A 12,655-nucleotide genomic window follows, 5' to 3' on the forward strand; every position below is an offset into this window, starting at 1 on the left:
TGTTGGAAAATCCTTAGTGTGGATAGATAAGGTAGTGGACATAGACTTTGATTGAGAAAGTCAAACCACTCTAAATCGTTGTGTAAATCTTTTCAATTTTCTTCAAAAGCTTCCACCAAACTTTTAATTACCAATTCACCCCCTCTTGGCCAATTCCGTCGATCGATTAACTCAACAATTGGTATCAGAGCCTCACTCATTTTAAGGTTTAATCGCCTCTTGATTCGATTCGGGAAGAGTTACATCGATTATCAAGTCATCAATGGCCTCCACTTCAAACTCCAACTCCGGTCTCGATTCAATGCCCGTCAACAAGCCTCCTTTCTTCAATGGAGCTAACTATGCTTATTGGAAGAATATGATGATGTATTTCATTCAAGCAAGTGACATGGGAGCATGAAATGTTGTAGAAGAAAGATATATCAAGCCTCTCACTCATCCAAGATTGTGGAGCGAATGAGAGACAAAAATGTTCCAGCTCAACTCCAAAGCCATCCATATCATATTTTGTGCTCTTGGACCAGATGAATATGGGAGAGTTTGATCTTGTACAACCGCAAAAGAAATATGGGTTAAACTACAAGTCACTCATGAAGGCACCGATGAGGTAAAAGAATCTAAAATTAGTCTTCTAACTTATAGCTATGAAAATTTCATGATGAAACCAAATGAAGATATCAAAGCTATGATGGATAGATTCTCAACAATTGTCAATGGTCTCAAATCATATGGAAAGATCATTCCAAACGAAAAGCTTGTGAGGAAGTTAGTTTACTCACTTCCAAAATCATGGAAATCCAAGAAGACGACAATCATCGAGGCTAAGAACCTAAAGTCCTTAACTCTTGAAGAGCTAATCGGTTCCCTCCTCACTCATGAAATGATGCTTGAAGATGAGGTGAACCTCGATAAGATTGAAGAGACACCAAAGGAGAAGGATAAGGAGAAGAAGAAAAATATTGGAGTTGCTCTCAAATCCACAAAAGATGAGAGTGATTTGGATGAAGATGACGATGATGAGGAAATGGCATTGTTTGCCAAACGGTTCAAAAAAATGATGAGACCTTACCGAGGAAGAAAATTCAAACAAAATGAAAGCCTAAAAAATGAACCAAAAGAGAATGACCCGATCATTTGCTATGAATGCAAAAAGTCGGGGCATGTCAAATATGATTGCCCACAATTGAAGAAAAAAGGTCAATCAAAGAATAAGCACAAGGCTCATGTGGCTACATGGAGTGATGAAGAAGGTTCCGATGAAGAGAAACAAGAAGTAGCAAACTTGTGCATGATGGCATTCGGGGAAGATTCTAAGGTAACCTCTAACTCATCTGATTTTGATGATTTATCTTATGATGAGCTATTAGAGGAATATAATGGGTTGGCTTCGGATTATGAGAAATTGTTTTTAGAATATAAAAAATGAAAATAAACTCATATCCAAAACCAACAACGATCATGAAAGTAAAATCAAAGAGTTGCAAATCAAACTAGAAGAGTTTGAAAAGAAAAATTTGGATTTGCAAAATTTACTTTCAAAGGTCAATAATGATCATCAAAAGAAAATTGATGATCTTAAAGCTTATTTTGATAAAGTTGGAACAAAACGTTTTGAAAAAGGAGAAAATTCAAAATCCAACTTTGCTAGAAAAAGTTTTAAAAACTACAATCATAGAGGTCCCCGAAGAACCTCTAATGGAAAAATCGTTAGAAGTATATGGGTTCCTAAAGAGCTCATTACTACTAAAGATAAGGATATCCTACACAAATAGATACCTAATGGGACTAGGATTTTGGAAACTAATGAATATGGACCCAAAAGAATTTGGGTACCAAAAATCAAAAATTAATCTATGTTTGTAGGAAAAGGAGTATTGCTACAAGGCACGGGAAACAAATTCAAATTCATGGTACCTTGATAGTGGATGCTCGAGACACATGACCGGGGGATAAAAGCCGGTTCATTGAGCTTAACGCCAAAAATGGAGGGGAAGTGACTTTTGGTGATGATTCAAAAGGTCACATTGAAGGTATAGGTACTATAGGTAATACCTCTTCCATACAAATTAAAAATGTTTTATATGTGAATGGATTAAAGCATAATCTCTTGAGTATTAGTCAATTTTGTGATAAGGGATTCAATGTCATGTTTGAAACTAATAGTTGTAAAGTTATTGACATTGCATCTAATCAGATTATGCTTGTTGGTCATAGAATAGGAAACATTTACATGGTGCTTTTAGACTCTATTGTTATGAATAATTTATGCCTAGTTGCTAAGGATGAGCATGATAGTTGGTTATGGCATAGGAGACTAGGACATGCTAGTATGAGTGTTTTGCAATGAATAATTCAAGGTGATTTAGTTCGAGGGTTGCCTAAACTAAAATTTGATAATGATAAAATCTGTGATGCTTGTGCTAAAAGAAAATAAAAGCGAGTTTCTTTTAAATCCATTAATGATGTATTAACTAGTAGAGTATTGCAATTGATCCATTTAGATCTTTTTGGGCCATCTAGAACTACTAGCTTGGGTGGAAAACAATATGCATTTGTATTGGTAGATGACTATTCTAGATATACTTGGGTTATATTCTTAAGTACTAAAAATTAAGCATTAGAAAAATTCATCACGTTTTCAAAAGTAATCCAAAATGAAAAAGGTTGCTCTATAACTAGTGTTAGGAGTGATCATGGAACTGAATTTGAAAATCTTGGATTTACTGAGTTTTGTGATTCTAACGGTATTAGCCATAATTTTTCAGCACCTAGAACCCCTCAACAAAATGGAGTTGTTGAAAGGAAAATTCAAACTTTAGAAGAAAAGACTATAACCATGCTTTGTGAAAACAATTTGCCAAAATATTTTTGGGCGGAAGCCACAAATACCGCTTGTTATGTTATTAATCGAGTAATGATTAGGCCTATTTTAAAGAAAACTCCATATGAACTTTTCAAAAATAAAAGCCTAACATTAGCTATTTTTATCCTTTTGGATGCAAGTGTTTTCTTTTAAACAACGGTAAAGACAATCTTGGCAAATTTGATGCTAAAAGTGATGAAGGAATTTTTCTGGGTTATTCCTCGAATTCTAAATCTTATCGAGTATTTAGTAAAAGAACTTTAGTTGTAGAAGAGTCTATACATGTTGTTTTCGATGATAACCTCCTTCTAAGGAATGATTCTTGTGTGAATGATGATGTAGGTGCTATAAATACAAATGACATTAGACATAACGTTGGAGAACCATCATCAAAGGAAGAAACAAAAGATGAGGAAACTTTTGTTCCTCTCAAGAATCCAACCATTGAAGAAAGAGAAGTATCTTACCCAAGGGAATACAACTATGTCAAGGATGGTGAGATTATAGGTGATCCATCCAAAGGGGTAACAACTCGATCCTCTCTTAGAAATATTTGTAATTATGTGGCTTTCATGCATAGAGCCTAAGAATATTAAAGAAGCATTAAAAGATGAACATTGGATTATGGCTATGCAAAAAGAGTTAAATCAATTTGAGACGAGTAAAGTATGGACATTAGTTGAAGGCCTAGTAATAAATATACTATAGGTACTAGATGGGTATTTAGGAATAAGCTTGATGAAAGTGGTAATATAGTGAGAAACAAGGCTAGACTTGTTGCTCAAGGGTATACTCAAGAAGAGGGCATAGACTATGATGAAACATATGCTCCCTTAGCTAGGATGAAAGCAATTATAATGTTATTAGCATTTGCATGTTTTCATGAATTTAAATTATATCAAATGGATGTTAAAAGTGCATTTTTAAATAGTTTTATAAAAGAAGAAGTGTATGTGGAACAACCTCCAGGTTTTGAAGATTCAAAATCTCCGGATCATGTTTTTAAATTGACAAAAGTGCTTTATGGTTTAAAACAAGCTCCTAGAGCTTGGTATGAAAGACTGTCAAACTTTTTAATTAAAAAATGTTTTTCAAAAGGGAAGGTTGACACTATATTGTTTTTAAAGCATAAAGGTAAAGATTTATTAGTAGTTCAAATTTATGTTGATGATATAATATTTGGTTCTACTAATGATGTTCTTTGCCAAGAATTTTCTATGCTAATACAAAGTGAGTTTGAGATGAGCATGATGGGGGAGCTCTCATTTTTCTTAGGACTCCAAATCAAGCAAAGAAAAGATGGAATATTCATCAATCAAGCTAAGTAAGTCAAAGATATGCTCAAGAAGTTTGGACTGGAAAATGGCAAACCACATGACACTCCAATGAGCTCTTCAACAAAGCTTGACTTAGATGAAGGAGGTAAATGTGTAGATGTTAAATTATATAGGTCAATGATTGGATCTTTACTTTATCTAACTGCAATTAGATCGGACATTATGTTTAGTGTTTGCTTATGTGCTAGATTTCAATCGTGCCCTAAGGAATCACATTTACTAGCTGTTAAGAGAATCTTTAGATACCTTAAGGACACTCCTAGTTTAGGACTATGGTATCCTAGAGACTCTAACTTTAGCTTGCATGCCTTTTCTGATGCGGATTATGGAGGATGCAAATTAGATAGGAAAAGCACCTCCGGTACTTGCCAATTCCTTGGAAATATGCTAATTTCTTGGTTTTCAAAGAAACAAAATTGTGTTGCATTATCTACCACTGAAGTGGAATACATTTCAGCCGGTAGTTGTTATGCATAAGTTTTATGGATGAAACAATAAATTTTTGATTATGTAATTGAAGTTAGGTACCATTCCTATCAAGTGTGACAATACTAGAGCTATTTGTCTCACTAAAAATCTGATCCAACACTCTAGAACTAAGCATATTGAAATTAGACATCACTTCATTAGAGACCATATCGCTAAAGAAGATGTAGTTCTAGAATTTGTTGATACTTTGCACCAATTAGCGGATATCTTTACAAAAGCTTTAGACAAGGAAAGATTTTGGACACTTAGGAGAGAATTAGGATTAACCAACCTATCTTCACTTAGTGTTTAAAATAATTTTAGCACTTTTAATAATAAATGAAAAATGCTTATAATAATTTTTTATTGCATTCATTGCTATTAGTTAGGGGGAGTTTATGTTGCTTGATGAAAATCAATTTTATGTTCAAATGATGTTTAAAGATTAATTTGATTGATTGAACATGATTAATTTTCAATATATGAGTTACCTATACCACTAGAGCTAATTAATTTAGCATTTTAAGTGTTTAAAACAGATTTTTGACATTTTTGTGCTTCATGCATCGATACACTTAGCAGTGCATCGATGCATCCCTTTGAATGTGCATCGATTCATCTTGCTGATGCACCAATGCACGCCTTGAATATGCATCGATGCACAAGGACATGCATCGATGCATCCATCGGGTTTTTGGATAAAAACCCTATTTCTTCCTTATTTTCTCAAAAACACTCTCATACTCTCTCTTAATCGTATGCCTCAACTTCCTCTCCTACTCTCAAAATTGCTCCAAATTTTTTCCCCGAAATCTTCGAGCTTTTCAACTCTTAATCATGCTTCAATCATTAATTCGTGCAAAAAATAAATACATCCCTCTCAATCCAAAATTTCAAGGTAAACTTTTCTAAAAACTCTATTTTATCAATTTTTGATCTTAGGGCTAGTTTTGATTAGTTTTAGGATGAACATTATATCGAGCATTGATTATATGATGATTCTAAACTAGATTTTACAACAAATTTCATCAAAAACACATAATTTTTTAAAATTTTCCATGAATTTCGAAATAAAAAAATTATTATATTTCAAAAATCATTAATTTAATTGATGCTTTTGAGTCAATTATGTTGTTTTTCATGAAAACTATACATGTTATGATACTCAAACATTATTTTCAGAATAGTTTTCAAAACTTTGCCCATTAGGATTGTTTTAGAGAACCTTGATTATTGAGGACTCATTTGAGTTTTGGGATTGATTATTGTGCATACATGTGTTTTAAATTTGCAAGTTATCTTTCTCTTTCCGATCTTTAAATCATGTCAAATCCCAAACGCCCTATAACTACTTCAAGTCGTTCTCGTTCAAACCAACCTCCAAATCCTATTCCTCCTCCACCAAATAGTCTATTAGGATCTTGCTTTAACATGCCTGAGCGTCGTAAAGACGAATTGTACTCTAGGTACATGGATTCTTTCCAATCTTATAGAATTAGGGAAGAACATATTATATCTGTACAAGCCATGATAGACTTTAAATTTGAATACCTCCCTATTCTTAGAACATGGAAGTTTGATAAACTGTTTTCTCTTGGACCTGTCATCTTTCATCAATTAGTCCACATTTTCTATTCTAATGCGGTCTGTATTCAAAACGAAACTCAATGTGGAACTATAGGAATTAGATCCTACCTTTTAGGACAATATATTCTTGTTGATTCCACAACTATAGCTTTAAAATTTGGGTTAGATGACAATGGTATATATGATGAAAAAGAAACTGTGGAATATCCATATCTCCCAAATGTTACTGTTAGTACCCTTCGATCTCATCACGATCGTTTTCTTCATTTAATGATCTCGTGGTGGTTTCGACCATCCGCGGGTAGGTACTCCACTCTTTGAGCTAGGAATTTATGGTGGATGTATTGTATTAAGAAAAAGATCAAAATAAATCTTCCACAGATTATCTTTAGTGTGCTAGTCGATACCGTAAACATTATCCCGTCCAAACATGTTGAAACATTAGTTTATGGTTGTCTTCTTAGCAATCTCTTTATCAAACTCGGTTTAGATGTCTCTCTTGACAATCTTATTCCTCTCCAAAACCCAATCAATCTCACATCCTTGAAGAATGCGGATTGGAAACAAGACGAGGTAATTGGTCAATGGGTTTTTAAACCCTGTAAGCAAACTCCGAGAGCTAGTTTCTCACGAGCTGCTCCTAGCTCCTCTCGTGCTCCTCCTCCTCCTCCGGCTCTGGATGATGAAGATGATTCTGAATTTCAATAGCTTATGTAAGACATCGATGATCACATACCCGATGACGAGCCTGTACCAAAACCAGCTCCACAAGAGGATCAAATGCCTCCATATCTTGGAGACATTTGATCTACGGACAGCTTCCATCGAATCACACTTGACTACTACTCACGAAGTAGTAAATCAAAGCTTAGACACTTTAAAAGCTTGACAGATGGAGTTTCAAAGGGAGATGCTTGCACGCATGGATGCTCTCTCGCTTGAGATGAAAGCTCGATTTCCTCCGCCACCTCCCGATCCTTCTATGGACGAGTAGATCTTGTTTTGGTTTTTGATCTTCTTTGAACTTTTATTGTTCAAACATTTGATTACTTTTGGGTTTATTGTTTGGATTGTTTGAATTTGTTTGAGAGGTATGATTTGGATATTTATGGATTTTAGACTTAATATATATTGGTTTGGTATGAGTTTTCTTTTTTGAGCTTAATGTTTATTAAGTTTGCATCATATTAGTTGCATTATGACAAATTATCCATTTATGATTATGAATATTGATTATGAAACTAATGGCTAACCTCTCTTTTGATTTTTGATCTTAGAAGCTTAAGCTATATTCAATTAAAATGTTTAATCAATTGGCTATATTTTTCAAAGCCTTCTAAACACTTAGTTTTTGAGTCTTTTTGATTTAACAAAAAGGGGGAGAAGTGTTAAGTGTGTTAAAAGTGTGTTAAAAGTTTTAAAGGGAGAAGTGTTATAGTAAGAGGGAGTAATTTAAAAATTAATTTCAAAACTTATTTTCAAATAAAATCTTAAAATTACTCAAGTGTTTTGTTATATCAAAAAAGGGGAGATTGTTGAAAACATTTTTGATGTTTCGATATAACAAATTAAGTTAAATAAATTTTAAGATTTTTCAAATGATTTTCTAAGTATATTCGATTGAATTAATCGAATATCAAATTATTACTCCAAGTTTTTCAAGATCAAATTCAAACCTTACTAAATGTGTAAAATTGTGTTTTATACTTAATATATTTTTGAAACAATTTTTCACAAAGTATTTTGAACCAAAATCAAGCCTTAAAATAAATTATTCAAAGGCATGCACCGATGCATCAAACCATACATCGGTGTACCAATGAATTAATTGAACATCGAATGCATTTGATGCATCGATGCATTCAGGGTTTTATGAAAACATCGAATGCATTTGATGCATCGATGCATAGACCATGCATCGATGCACTCAGGCTATTTCAAAACATCGAATGCATTTTATTCATCGATGCACTTTTAGTGCACCGATGCACTGAGAGTCCAACGGTCAAAATATTTGAACTTTACACTTGATACACCGATGCACCTAGGGTATGCATCGATGCATGAGACGCTCCCAACCACTAATATTAATTGTTTTCACACTTAAACGGCTCTATTGACTCCACTAATCATCCCCAACGTTTAGAATCAACTGAAGGTGTATTTAAACAAGCTTAGAAGCCATTGATCAACAATAAGAAACAACAATCAACTAGAATCAAGAGAGGATCAAAGAGAAAGCATAAAACCTCAAGTTTGAGCATGTTCAAACCTATTTCATTTAATATTCATTCTTGCTTTCAAGAACACTTATTGTACTCAATTGTATTCATTCTTGAGTGTTCTTTTATTTGTTCTAGAATTGTGCAAACAATTTACCTTGTGAGGATTTCCGTGTAAGTTTGCAAATTTTTAATCTTCTCTTTGAGAAAGAGTGTTCTCAATAATTGGGGTATATTCTTGAGGGTGTTGTAAGGTTATCTCTTTGGCCTCAAAAGAAAGAACAAATTAGTGAATTTGTTGGAAAATCCTTAGTGTGGATAGCTAACGTAGTGGACGTAGACTTTGATTGAGAAAGTCAAACAACTTTAAATCGCTGTGCAAATCTTTTCAATTTTCTTCAAAAGCTTCCACCAAAATTTTAATTGCCAATTCACCCCTCTCTTGGCCAATTTCGTCGATCGATTAACTAAACAGTGCCACATAATTATCCCAAAGGACCACATAGGTTTGTACCAAAATGCCACATATTTGTCCCGAAAGACCATATAATTGTCCTAAAGGACCACATAAAACCCTCGACTCTTGGCATGCCAACTATACCTCTAATGCTCATACATATACTTTGGGTTATTAATCACATAATATTGTTAAATCATTATTCAAAGTGTTTCTTATTCACATAGTTTTTATCTCATAGAGTTTGTTCACATTCACTGATTCAAAATTCATATTTTCATATTCATATGATCATAAAACATAACTAGTATAATGTAAATGGAAATAAAACATTGAAATATAACAGAAAGTAAATATAATGTTTTCGATCAAAAACTCCTAGGTTGTTTTATCGCAAGAATTTCTCAATACTGTTACTAAACTGAGAAGTTGCACTCACCTTTGCCTCACAAAAGTTATAATCCAAATCTTTAATACCTTTCGATTTGATACTTAATATGTTGAGTCGTCTGAAATTGAATACGATCAATCACTATACAAAACAATCAAATATCAATATCATTCTTCCAATCTATTATATAAAAACATAATAACTTAGAATGCAAGAAACCCTACATTTCCATTTCATGTTTAGAAGTATCGGTACTACCCTAACAGTACCGAAACTTCCCTTCAAGGGTATCGATACCTCATCATGGTACCGATACCAGTATAGCATTCATTGTTTCAAGGGTATCGATACCTCCTCAAGGTACCAATACCAATCTGGCATTCGATGTTTTAAGGGTATCGATATCATCCTTCAGGTATCGATACTACCCTTACAGTATTGATACCTCTTCAACAGGTATCAATACTACCCTAAATAATTTCCCAGGTTTTGTTGTTCTAACGGTACCGATACTCAAAGTCTATAATTGTTATTTTCACCCCGAAAATCACCCAAAAATCCTCCCAAATCTCTCATATGCACATACCTTAAGCCTTTTAACTCACTTTGATACTTCCAAACCAACTTGTACCCATTTACTACTCCCAAACATCCCAAATTTCATTAAAACACTTATCTGTAAAAATCATAACATGTTTTCAACCAAGTTCTTATGCATTTCTAATGCTACTAAACCTTTAATTAACTCATTGCCAAGTCAAATATCTGAACAAAACTTCGAAAACTACTCTATAGCAAAATTTCATTATAATACCTATTTTACAAATCCATACCTAAATCACTTCTGTTGATGTTTTAATCCAATATAAGTTTTCCTTAATCTTATACTACCTTCACATTTCCAAAATCAAACCAAAAATTAAAGAACCCAACAAATTTGCATAAGCTTACCTTTGCCAATGAGGTCCACTATAAGAAGAAGAAGAGAAGGAAATAGTTCAACACTTCTCTCTTTTACCCCATACTTATCCAATAATAAAGCAAGTAAAATTATCATTCCCCTGCAAATTACCATTTTCCCTTGTTAACAATCCATATTTGTTATAATACCCAACACAAAATTCCTCCATAAATCCTTGATTTTATCAAATTAATCTAATTAAACCATTAAGTTTAAAAATTCTTACAATTTGGTTACTGACCTGACGATTGGGAAGTTACAAATCTCCCATCTTTAAGAAAATTCGTTCTCAAACTTTCATTGCAAAAAAAGCTAGGGATATTGCTTCCTCATATCTTCTTCACGCTCCCACGCAGCTTATTCTAGTTTATGATTCCTCCAAAGAACCTTAACTAGTGGAATCATTTTATTCCGTAATTGCTTATTTTCAAAAGCTAAAATATGAACCGGCTCTTCCTCATATGTTAAATCAGAATGAATTTCTATTTTATATGGAGTTATGATGTGAGCAAGATCTGATCGATATCACCTAAGCATAGACACATGGAAGACATTATGGATCTTTTCCATCTCTGGCGGCAACGCTAACTTATAAGCCACATGTTTTAAAAATTCATAAGGTCCAATGAACCTATGACTCAGTTTTCCTTTACGTCCAAAGCGAAACACTTTCTTCCATGGTGATACTTTGTAAAACACCTTATCACCTACTTGAAATTCAATTTATTTTCTTTTCAAATCGGCGTATGACTTTTGTCTGTCTGAAGCCACTTTCAGATTGTGCTGAATCACCTGGAACTTTTCTTCCACTTCTTTAATCTAATCCGGACCATGAACTACTCAATCCCTTAATTCATACCAATTGAGTGGTGTTCTACACTTCCTCCCATACAACGATTCATAAGGTGCCATCTTGATGTTGGATCGGTAGTTGTTATTAAAAGAAAATTCAACAACCGGTAAATACTTTTCCCCCGATCCACTAAAATTAATCACATAAGCTCTCAACATATCTTCTAGAATTTGAATTGTTCACTCTGATTGATTATCATTCTGAGGATTAAAAGCAGTGCTAAAATTCAATTGGGTACCCAAAGCTCCTTGTAAATACTTCCAACTTGAAGTGAATCTGAAATCTCTATCAAAAACTATTGAGATTGGAACACCATGCAGTCGCACTATCTGCTTGATATACAATTCAATATATTTTTCTATAGAAAAATCTATTCGCAGAAGGATAAAATGCACTATCTTTGTAAGGCGATCCATAATAACCCAAATAGAATCCTTTTTACCCGGTGATAAAGGCAAACCCATTACGAAATCCATCATAATATTTTCCCATTTCCACGGCGAAATTGAAATGGGTTGCAACAAACCAGAAGGCACCTGATGCTTAGCTTTTACTTGTTGACAATTTAGGCACTTTGATACAAATTTCAATGTCTCTTTTTATTTCTGGCCACCAAAAATGCTCTTTCAAATCTTGATACATTTTGTTTCCTCTTGGGTGCGTCGTTAAAGGACTACAATGAGCTTACAATATATCTATTTTCAACTCAACACTATTGGGAACACAAACTCAAATTTTAAATTATAAGCACTCATTCGACTTAACCTCAAAGTCCTTAAGTCCACCTTTCTCTACTCGATTAAACCAAGTTAAACGCTTATCATCATTCCCTTGCAATTCTTTAATCTTCTCTAACAATAATGGCTTCAAAACTAACTCGGCCATCAATGCACCATCTTTCTCTAGCATAATTCTAGCGTTCAAACTACAGAAAGTGGTAAAAGTCTTCCGACTAAGAGCGTCCGCTACAACGTTGGCTTTCCCGGGATAATAATCAATGATTGTATCATAATATTTTAGCAATTTCATCCACCTTCTTTATCTCAAATTTAACTCTTTTTACGTCAGCAAGTACGTCAAACTCTTATGATCGGTGAAGATGTAGCAACGTTCACCATACAAATAATGTCGCCAAATTTTCAATGCAAAGACCACAGCTGGTAACTCTAGATCACGCGTCAGATAATTCCTTTCATGTTGTTGTAGTTGTCTCGAAGCATAAGCAATTACCTTCCCATCTTGCATTAAAACACATCCTAAACCATTATGGGAAGCGTCGCTGAAAATTATGAAATCCTTGTTTGATTCCAGTTGTACCAACACCAAAGCTTTGGCCAGAACTTTCTTCAATGTTTCAAAGCTATTCTGCTAATCAAGAGTCCATTCAAAACGCGCATCCTTTCTTAATAATTTGGTTAAAGGCAGAGATATCATCGAATAGTTTTTAATAAACCTTCGATAATAACCTGTTAAACCCAAGAAACTTCAAACTTTGGACATATTCTTCGGAATATCC

The sequence above is a fragment of the Hibiscus syriacus genome, unplaced genomic scaffold, assembly GCF_006381635.1.
Source record: "Hibiscus syriacus cultivar Baekdansim isolate YM2019G1 unplaced genomic scaffold, ASM638163v2 tig00111741_pilon, whole genome shotgun sequence".
NCBI classification, from domain to species: domain Eukaryota; kingdom Viridiplantae; phylum Streptophyta; class Magnoliopsida; order Malvales; family Malvaceae; genus Hibiscus; species Hibiscus syriacus.